We start from the raw sequence: 11,122 nt of genomic DNA, 5'->3' as shown, positions 1-11,122 counted from the left end.
ATCAAAACAATCGAACGTGTAAAAGCACTAATCTGTTTTGACAAAAGTTATGATCCACTTGTGACTACTAGGATGCATCACTACAAGCAATATTCACAATTATGCTACTTGTAATCAGGAATTTATCACTTTTGCGTATAATAAGTCCTAATCTAGCAATAGAGATGAAAACAAACTCAAACTCAACCGATTCTCGACTCGATCAAACAAGCATTCAAATCATATCACAATATAAATGGTGAATCATAAACGATAAAGCATGGAGACAAAACTAATTCATTGCATAAAAATCATGTTTGGAATTCCATCTTATTCCTTAATCAAAATAAAACTAGGTAAACATAATGGAGTTCATCACAAGAAGGAAGAGAAAACCTATCATGTTCTAAAACCCTATAACAAAAGTAGAGGAAGAGATTTAATCTCAAAATAACTGTGGGTTTCTCCCTTTTATACCTTCCCTGCAATATTCTTCTGTTCTAATTCTCGGCTAAACCTCCATCCCATAACCACAACTGCCATCCATTCGGGCCTCAAATAAATCATAATCCCATTGAATATTTGGACTTTGGCCTGTCAGTTCCAGAGAACTGACAGCCTATTTTCTTGTTAAACCACTTCCTCCAACTGCCGACCATCTCCCCTGCACATTTTTCACATACACAACACCACAACCTTCACCTGCTTGATCTTCTCAGCTTCTTCACTGCCTCCATAACCAATAGCAGCACCACCAGTTTTGTCGTTCTCCACAATTGTGGTCCTAGCATACATCTATTTGCTCATATCATTATTCCTTCATTCAAGCCATTCCTCCACTGATTTAGCTACTTGTGGTTCCAGCTCCGCAGCACTGCTGTCTTCTTCAGTTCAGTTCAACTGCACCAAAAAAACCTCCATAGTTGCAACTGTCACAGCCAAGTACCTGTCCTGACATGCATCTAATTTGCATCTTCAATGCACTTCCCATGACCACAAACATACTCTATAACCATCTGCATCTTCACTTCCTTGTTCCGGCAGCAGATCAACAACAATTACAGCACCACAGTTCTTCTAAGCATTCAGTCCACACGCAGTTCTTGAGATCCCATTCAACACAACCAGCTGCAACTCAGTTCCAACAATCTCCCCAGAATTCTTCGTCTCCACAGCTCCGTCAGTCCCTTCTCAGCACACAACACTGCTGCCTTCCATTGATATCTCTGCTAGGCTTTATTCCATCACCGCCATCATCGAACTCATTTCAGTCCCTTGTTTCGCACCAACAACAACATCAGATCAGCTTCAGTCTCATCAGTTCTTCCATCTTTACCTCGAGCCATTATGACCAACCAACGAACCGATTTCAGTTCACCTGCAAGTCAAGCCTAGCTCAACTGCATTTGGTACCTGAACCTAAGCATTCATCTAATACTTGAACTGCAACTCAACTATCACAGTCATCAGCACCATCAACATCTTCAGTTCTGCATCATCATGAATCCAAACATTACTGCAATGCATCTGCAGCCCTCAAGCCATTCCGCCTGTAGCCTTCAAAACCCACCATGTCGAGACCTACACTTCATTCTGTAGCAGTAAGCCAATCCTTCTCGGCTTCTTTGATCTCCACCAACAGAACTTCTAATGTAACTCAGTTACTGTCACCACCTGCAATCTTGCAACTGAAGCAGCAACAACATCCACACCCTTCGATCCATCTAAATCGTCATTGCAGCATCATTTCTTCCTCCTTGTGCACCACCGGCTCCTGGCACTCTCATATACTCTTTAAAGTCAGACCCAGCCTGCCATTCTGTAGCTTCTCCAACTACAATTCCTGTAATTCCAAAAAAAAACCTGAAATCAACCCAAAACCCTTGAATCTCGTCTGACCTTCAATTCCAGTTCCATTCTTGAATTAATCACCAATTGAACTCCAACCCATCCTCCAATTCATCACAATCCCTTCAACCACCGCCTAATATTCTCAATTTCATCATCTCAAAACCATTCATTCAGTATCAAATACAGACCTAATTAATCTCAAGCCTAATTTCTTTCATGTCTTCTGCACTCGAACTCCTACTCTTGTGAACTGAACACATCCACCAAACTGACCTAGATTTATAATCCTTCACTGGTTCATCACCAATCCACCACTATCCCCTCCGATTCATTTGCATCTCAAGAAGAAATGAAGGAAATGTTGTCTGAAACAACAGAACTCGACCCAACTAGGTCTAATAGTATGGGCGGAGATTAACACCCATGGGTGCTTTTAGCAATTCTCACTAGACTCCAGCGGGTTGTCCCTTATCTATGACTGAGCTCCGGGCATCGCTCGCATGTAAAATGACCAAATTCAGCTCCTTGCTCAAAGTGATTGATTTCTCTTTCTTTTGCTCATAATGACTTCATTGCACCTGATAAATTCAAAAGCAGTCATAAGATACATAATTTACAAGAAACTCACAAAGAAAGCATAAACAATAGATATAAATTAAGGTGTTTATTACACCTATCAAATTCCCCCATACTTAGACTTTGCTAGTCCTCGAGCAAATCAAACAAAACAATTCTACAATATACATACAACTCCGTGTCGTCGAGGCTACGGTCACACTTAGCACGTATAACAAGCCTTTAAACCCCTAGGTGTCCCTAGTGGACAAGTTATAGTCTCGTAAGGGCTTACAAGAGGTATGCCCAAAAAACCTACTTTTCCAACTTACTAGTTCTCCGAAATGATAGCATCCAACGTGCTAAGATGACATAAAGATTCTGCACACTAGTCATAAGAAGTTAGACACATAAATGAACACAATCTCATCCTTAAAAGTTGAGAGAGAGATAACCATCCCTTATCGAATGAAATTCGGGTTCGGAGTGATCGAAAGTCTCGACTCTGCCTCACAAGAAAGGGTTTTATGAAGTTGCTCTCAATAACAAATAGCTTTTTATGGGTCACATATGTGTCCAGGTAGGAACGAAAAGAGAATCATGCGACACGTTGAATGGTAGGAAGGTAAAAACCATCTGAATTGTTTTGAAAACCCACATCTTTTATTCATTTTCAAAACCCTTTTTTCTGACGATATCTACGAAAGGAAATCAACCACTTAACGAAGGTGGGAATATGCTTACTTACCTCGTTATTCGTTCGACGTGCAGCTAGCACCACTCTCACAGCATCCATAGAAACGTCTTCAGTCTTCAATCCTTGTCCTCATCTTCGTCTTCGGTCTTCAACTAGTGATGAAATCTTGAACTTCGTAGAATCTTGACAATGTGATTCTTTCCTCTAATTCCTTGTTGCTTGAAACTTCATTATGGGTATTTCTTCTTCCATTGGCTTTATTGAAAGAACAAAACTAAAAACAAACCAAAATGATACAAACCCAAAATATGATGCAAAAGATTTTTCTTGTCTCTTTTTTTTTCTTTTTTATTTTTAGTGAGACAAGAAAAATAAAACAAATACAAAAGAAAAAGAAAACAAAACAATAAAACTAATAATAAACCTAACAAAATTTTCTCTTGTCTCTTTTTTTTTTCTATTTTTTTTCTTCTTTTCTTTTTAATTTTTTTTTTCATTTTTTTTGACAAGGGTCTTAGCATAACAATGACCATGTCCCAATTTTTTTTTTTTTTTAGAACAAGAGAAAATAATATACAAATAAGATAAAATAAAAAATGCAAGTACAAAGGCCATGGTGTAAGTATTTTACCGCTTAATTCTTCACAACTTGTATGTCTCGATATCATCAACTCCTTGAACTCTCATCTTAATAATCTTCGCTCTTATACAATAGTCTTCAACTTGTAAAAATTCTGCTCCTTGTCTTGTTGCTTTACTTGAATCTGAAACCTGCTCATTTTTGTACTGTTTCTTGTAAACATTGAACGTCTTCAACTTTCCTTCGAATTTGTGATGCTCCTCTTGTTGATGATGACGGTGTTTCTATGGACCTGTTGGTGCAGAGAGAGATAAAGTGGATGGTGCTAACTGCGAACAAGAATACAAGTGGTATGTAAGTTAGCAATTCGATGTCACCATCATGATTGACAAAATAGCACTCAAGAGATCAAAGTAGTGCCTCTATTAGTGGGAGGTTGGGTAGCTCACCATTCTACCCGGAGTTTACGTACGGTGACACACTCTCTAAAAGCACAAATTTAGACAGGTACAAAGAAGTGAAGGTCGGTGCCTCTCATGATGTAACATGGGTAGTCTCCACTATAGGGGACCACAACTCTAATACCGAATTCAGTCTGCACCTCACTTTCCACTGGCATGTCCAACTTTAACTCTCATACAAGTAAGAAACCCTATCACGTTCTCTGTCATCTGTAAGTTCAGTCACTCTTGTGAGAATCTCGATGTAATCTTAGCGACATGTATACTATGTGACTCTAAACTAACTACAAGTTGGAGTTTTTTATTCACTAATTTACACAAAAGTTGAAAAATTTGAAAATTTTACAATGCAAAAGCTTAACCACTCCCCCACACTTAAACTTTACATTGTCCTCAATGTAAATTGAATCGTCCAAAGAAAGTCAAGGTGGGAAATCTCATAATGATATGCGACAAGGAAAAGTAAATACAAGACATGAAAGATAAAAGATAACATAATAAATACTCATCCTATGGGTTGCCTCCCATGCAACGCTTGGTTTAAAGTCATCAGCCCGACTAGCAAGACGAATTCCCCATACACCAATAATCTGAAAAGCTGTGGATCCTTCCATGTAACCTGTTTTGCAAATAGTAACTTCACACAAACATTAGTATAATAAAGCAAAAGTGAAGCTATAGCCCAATAGAAGTTTCCCCCACACTTATTCTTGTCCACACTTGGAAGTGTATAACATAAAATTCAGGAACTTCTATGGTTTCTTCTTTGCAAACTTGCATAGTATGAGAATCAAATATCTCTAATGGAGGATATCGAGAAACAAAGTCATTTAACAATATTCTCGAAGCACATACATTCAAACCAATAAGAGTTAAAGGAGAAGAAACAATAGGAAAATAGTTAGACAAACCTTGCACAATCTCTTGTATCACGGAATCCTCTTCATCCTTGAAAAACTCAAGTGAATTATTCACCTCTTGAATATCATGGTCCTTTATCAAACCTTGCAACCATTCTTCGTCGTTTTCTTCCTTAACTAAAGTCTCGACATCAACGTTATCAATACAATCCTTTGCAAGCTCAATTGGGTATTACACAATATTGGTCATATCGGTTTCATTCTCAACACACTCCTCTTCGTTGTAAGGCACATACTCTTTTGCGGCTCCAAATTTCGCTATAAGGAACTTTTTCAGAAGACTCAAAAATGCATCATCCTCAAGCTCTACCCTTTGAATAGGCTCTTGATCATTATTAAGATCAATGCTTGCGTTATCTACAAAAGTTTCATCATAGTCTTCTTCGTCTTCATCTTGATCCCAAAAAGATTCTGCGGTGCACCTTCGGGAAATGTCACCATGAGTTGGTTCAAGCGATGTATCTTCATAATCATGATCATTTTCATAGTTAACATAAGATTGGTTCTCACTGAATTTAGTGTTGCTAGTCTCAAACTCATCCTTTTGAATAGGTGAATGATCATTATTAAGATCAAGAGTTGAGTTAACTACACAATTATCAATGAAAGACCCCAAAGGTTGGCCTTTTTCAACATTAGCATCAATCAAATATTCATCACAAACCACAAGCACATTAGAATAGTTATTGTTTTGAAAAAAAAGTTCTTCTTCATACCTTTCTTCTTTGTATTGATCAATATCTCTTTGTAATTAGCAATACCTTCACGAAGTTCTTGGAGTTGCTCGTCTGTAGTCTCTTTAGCATTTTGAAACTCTTGTTGTACAAAGTTGGAAAATTTGTCCAATAAGTTAGAGACTTGTTGTTCACGAGCATTAGAATCTTCCAATCCTTGTGGTTGATCACACACATACCCGTCATAAGGTTGTTGATACGTATGAGGACCACAATATTCCATAGGATATTGAGCATAGCCAATAAATTGGTATTGATTATACCCATGGAATGATTGGAAGTTGTCATGTTGTTGAGATTGTTGGAAACCGTATCCATTGTTCTAATATGCTCCATCCATGAGAAATAAGTACCTGAAATATGATTCTCAAAACAAGGTTAAAAACCAGAAAATAAAACAAAACTAAAAACAAGAAAATAAGAAACCAAAAACAAGTGACAACCGCTGCTTCCCCGGCAGCGACGCCAAAATTTGACCCCTGTCGTATGCGTCAAAAATAAATTACACTTTCCCACTAATCAAAAAATATATAATATAGCAAGGGTAAGAAAGATCGTTCCCACAGAGAGGTCTAGGTTGTTGTTGTTTCGATTTCTTATATAAACAAAAGGGGGGATTTTTCTGATTTTTATAAAGTAAACTAAAATAAAAGCAAACAAAGAAATAAACAAGCACACAAATCAATAAGATGAAGATAATGGTCAAGGATCAATTTTCATACACACACATGTATTTGAAACAATAATTATAATTGATATTTAATCTCAACTTTTATCAAAAGTCCTAGGATACCTTGATCGCAAGAATATCCCGCTAATTTCCTCTTGTCATCAACAAACACATTAAAAGATGCGAGTATGAGTTCTATCTAAGAGAACAACCTAACATGTAAAAGCACTAATCAAGTTTAATTCCCCAGATGCATTAAGTTCTATGAAATCAGGCCAATCAAAGCAATCGAACGTGTAAAAGCACTAATCCGATTTAACAAAGGTTATGATCCACTTGTGACTACTAGGATGCATCACTACAAGCAATATTCACAATTATGCTACTTGCAATCAGGAATTTATCACTTTTGCGTATAATAAGTCATAATCTAGCAATAGAGATGAAAACAAACTCAACTGATTCTCGACTCGATCAAACAAGCATTCAAATCATATCACAATATAAATGGTGAATCATAAACGATAAAGCATGGAGACAAAACTAATTCATTGCATAAAAATCATGTTTGGAATTCCAACTTATTCCTTAACCAAAATAAAACTAGGTAAACATAATGGAGTTCATCACAAGAAGGAAGAGAAAACCTATCATGTTCTAAAACCCTAGAACAAAAATAGAGGAAGAGATTTAATCTCAAAATAACTGTGGGTTTCTCCCTTTTATACCTTCCCTGCAATATTCTTCAGTTCTAATTCTCCACTAAACCTCCATCCCGTAATCACAACTGCCAGCCATTCGGGCCTCAAATAAATCATAAGCCCATTGAATATTTGGACTTCGGCCTGTCAGTTCCAGAGAACTGATAGCCTATTTTATTGTTAAACCACTTCCTCCAACTGCCGACCATCTCCCCTGCACATTTTTCACATACACAGCACCACAACCTTCACATGCTTGATTTCTCAGCTTCTTCACTGCCTACATAACCAACAGCAGCACCACCAGTTTTGTCGTTCTCCACAATTGTGGTCCTAGCATACATCTATTTGCTCATATCATTATTCCTTCATTCAATCCATTCCTCCACTGATTTAGCTACTTGCAGTTCTAGCTCCGAATCACTGCTGTCTTCTTCAGTTCAGTTCAAGTGCACCAAAACTACCTCCATAACTGCAACTGTCACAGCCAAATACCTGTCCTGACATGCATCTAATTTGCATTTTCAATGCACTTCCCATGACCACAAACATACTCTATAACCATCTGCATCTTCACTTCCTTGTTCCGGCAGCAGCTCAACAACAATTACAGCACCACAGTTCTTCTAAGCATTCAGTCCACACGCAGTTCTTGAGATCCCATTCAACACAACCAACTGCAACTCAGTTCCAACAATCTCCCCAGAATTCTTCGTCTCCACAGCTCCGTCAGTCCCTTCTCAGCACACAACACTGCTGCCTTCCATTGATATCTCTGCTAGGCTTTATTCCATCAACGCCAGCATCGAACTCATTTCAGTCCCTTGTTTCGCATCAACAACAACATCAGATCAGCTTCAGTCTCATCAGTTCTTCCATCTTTACCTCGAGCCATTATGACCAACCAACGAACCGATTTCAGTTCACCTGCAAGTCAAGCCTAGCTCAACTGCATTTGGTACCTGAACCTAAGCATTCATCTAATACTTGAACTGCAACTCAACTATCACAGTCATCAGCACCATCAACATCTTCAGTTCTGCATCATCATGAATCCCAACATCACTGCAATGCATCTGCAGCCCTCAAGCCATTCCGCCTGTAGCCTTCAAAACCCACCATGTCAAGACCTACACTTCATCCTGTAGCAATAAGCCAATCCTTCTCGGCTTATTTGATCTCCACCAACAGAACTTCTAATGCAACTCAGCTATTGTCACCACCTGCAATCTTGCAACTGAAGCAGCAACAGCATCCACACCCTTCGAGCCATCTAAACCGTCATTGCAGCATCATTTCTTCCTCCTTGTGCACCACCGACTCCTGGCGCTCTCATATACTCTCTAAAGTCAGACCCAGCCTACCATTCTGTAGCTTCTCCAACTACAATTCCTGTAATTCCAAAAAAACCCTGAAATCAACCCAAAACCCTTGAATCTCCTCTGACCTTCAATTCCAGTTCCATTCTTGAATTAATCACCAATTGAACTCCAACCCATCTTCCAATTCGTCACAATCCCTTCAACCACCGCCTAATCTCCTCAATTTCATCATCTCAAAACCATTCATTCAGTATCAAATATAGACCTAATTAATCTCAAGCCTAATTTCTTTCATGTCTTCTGCACTCGAACTCCTACTCTTGTGAACTGAACACATCCACCAAACTGACCTAGATTTATAATCCTTCACTGGTTCATCACCAATCCACCACTATTCCCTCCGATTCATTTGCATCTCAAGAAGAAATGAAGGAAATGTTGTCTGAAACAACAGAATTCGACCCAACTAGGTCTAATAGTATCGGCGGCGATTAACACCCATGGGTGCTTTTAGAAATTCTCACTAGACTCCAGCGGGTTGTCCCTTATCTATGACTGAGCTCCGGGTATCGCTCGCAAGTAAAATGACCAAATTCATCTCCTTGCTCAAAGTGATTGATTTCTCTTTCTTTTGCTCATAATGACTCCATTGCACCTGATAAACTCAAAAGCAGTCATAAGATACATAATTTACAAGAAACTCACAAATAAAGCATAAACAATATATATTAATTAAGGTGTTTACAACACCTATCACTAAACCGACCAAAACTGGACGTCCGACCGCCCAAATCAGCAGTCCTCCATCTCTCCGTGCTCACGAGATGACACTCTATCATACTGTTAGGGTCCTTACCTGGGCATTTGCTCGTACATGACACCATTGGAGCAAATCGAGGATTCTCAAAATACCTTTGTACGACCGAGTTTAGTTGCTTATCTCGTCAACCGGAAAATCACCATCTTATTCTTACTGCGGCACATGACTGTCCCTCACTAAGCAGAGGACTTAATGTTGATGGTGGATTTTCGACAAAGGAAAAAATCATAAAATCATGATACTGCATGTTTCTGACTCGGCTTCAGGAGCGCATGTGACGATTCATATTTTACGATCCGTGAACCGTTTCACGATCTCTGATTGAGTGAGCGTTCCTCTCAGAGAGCTATGATGAATATGTTTCTCGAAAGGCCTCCCCGGCTGAGCGTTCGATGCTTCACACATTTCATCATCACCTCTATGTAGAATCTTAATGATTGGGCGGTTCTCTAGACATAATTGTTTGTTAGAGAGCTGAATGCCTTCATGACGTCACGTCGTTCGTTGTTCCTTGACTACATAGAGATACCCACCTCTACGTAGAATCTTAATGATTGGACGGTTCTCTAGACATAATTGTTTGTTAGAGAGCTGAATGCCCTCAGGACGTCACGCTGCACGTTGTTCCCTGACTATATAGAGAGACCGTGTATAGAATCTTGATGATTGGGCGGTTTTCTAGACATAATTGTTTGTTAGAGAGATGAACGCCTTCAGGACGTCACGCCGTTCGTTGTTCCCTGACTATACACCCCTCAGAACGAATATGATGCTTCAACTATCTCATATCTCGATTCTGCACATAGATTAACTCTAGTGTCATTCGCCAATTGAATTCCTATAAAATAATCTATTATATCTCATTACTCCGTTCCATGGCTATCCCGGCTAGATTCCATGGATTAGTAATAGATAAACACTTTATCTCATTACTCCGTTCCTTGAATTACCCGACTGAATTCCATGGATTAGTAATAGACATTCAATTCATTTTATTACTCCGTTTCATGAATCATTCTCAGTTGAATTTCATGAATTTAGTAATAAATATCCTACAATCGGGAGTCTGGACTATCACCGAGTAAGCCCCAAGAAAATAGTGCAGTGTACTCAATGATGATGCACGAACGAGCACCCAAATGCACGAACGAGCATTCAAAAATATGGACAAACGAGGAAACCCACGCAAAATAGGAGAGAGAAAATAATAATAATAAAACAATAAAACTGGCGCCTAGGGACCGAGCCCACCGGCCGGCCAGTCATGCCGTCGTGCCCGGTCCCCCACGCCTTTTCTTTTATTTATTTTCATGATCTCATGAATACTCCTTCATTCGAGCAACTTTCCTTGTTTGAGCAAAACTCACGGTTTCTCCATATTTTCCTTCAAAGATGAAAAAAAAATAAAAATAGGGGAAGGTGTCACGGGACTGGGCTACCTAGCCGGTTGGCGATGCCCTAGCGATGGCCGGTCCCACACTATGCGATCCCTTGTTTTCATAATTATTATTTCCCTCATCTCATGAAACTCCTCCGTTTGAGTAAAAACCCTGGTCTTTCCATATTTTCTCGAATATTGCTCAAACGGTGAAAAAGCAAAAAAAAGCCAAATGGTCACATGACTTACTAGGCTACTCACGAAAAATATTAAAATATTATTATTTTAATATTCTCAAAGTATTGATCAAATGGGAAAAGTTATACTTGCTCATTCGAGTAAAATCAAGAATTTCAGTCAAAAGATCAAACTGTTCTGAAATTATTTCCCTAAGGCTGGCAGGGAGCCGGTCCCACACATCTTTATAATTTTGGCCTAATTTTCTCAATTGCTC

The 11,122-nt window shown here is 38.9% G+C and overlaps 1 long non-coding RNA gene across 1 annotated transcript; it reads right to left on the bottom strand.

The window, feature by feature from the left end:
* Positions 1-666: 666 nt before the first annotated feature.
* On the bottom strand, positions 667-3,195 carry LOC113357188. Its single transcript, XR_003363532.1, has 2 exons — positions 3,134-3,195; positions 667-2,408 (listed from the first exon to the last, which is right to left on the bottom strand). It is a non-coding gene; the product is annotated as an uncharacterized LOC113357188 (long non-coding RNA).
* Positions 3,196-11,122: the final 7,927 nt, after the last annotated feature.

Source organism: Papaver somniferum, chromosome 3 (assembly GCF_003573695.1).
Source record: "Papaver somniferum cultivar HN1 chromosome 3, ASM357369v1, whole genome shotgun sequence".
Taxonomy (NCBI): domain Eukaryota; kingdom Viridiplantae; phylum Streptophyta; class Magnoliopsida; order Ranunculales; family Papaveraceae; genus Papaver; species Papaver somniferum.
This window is presented reverse-complemented; position numbering and strand designations above follow the sequence as displayed.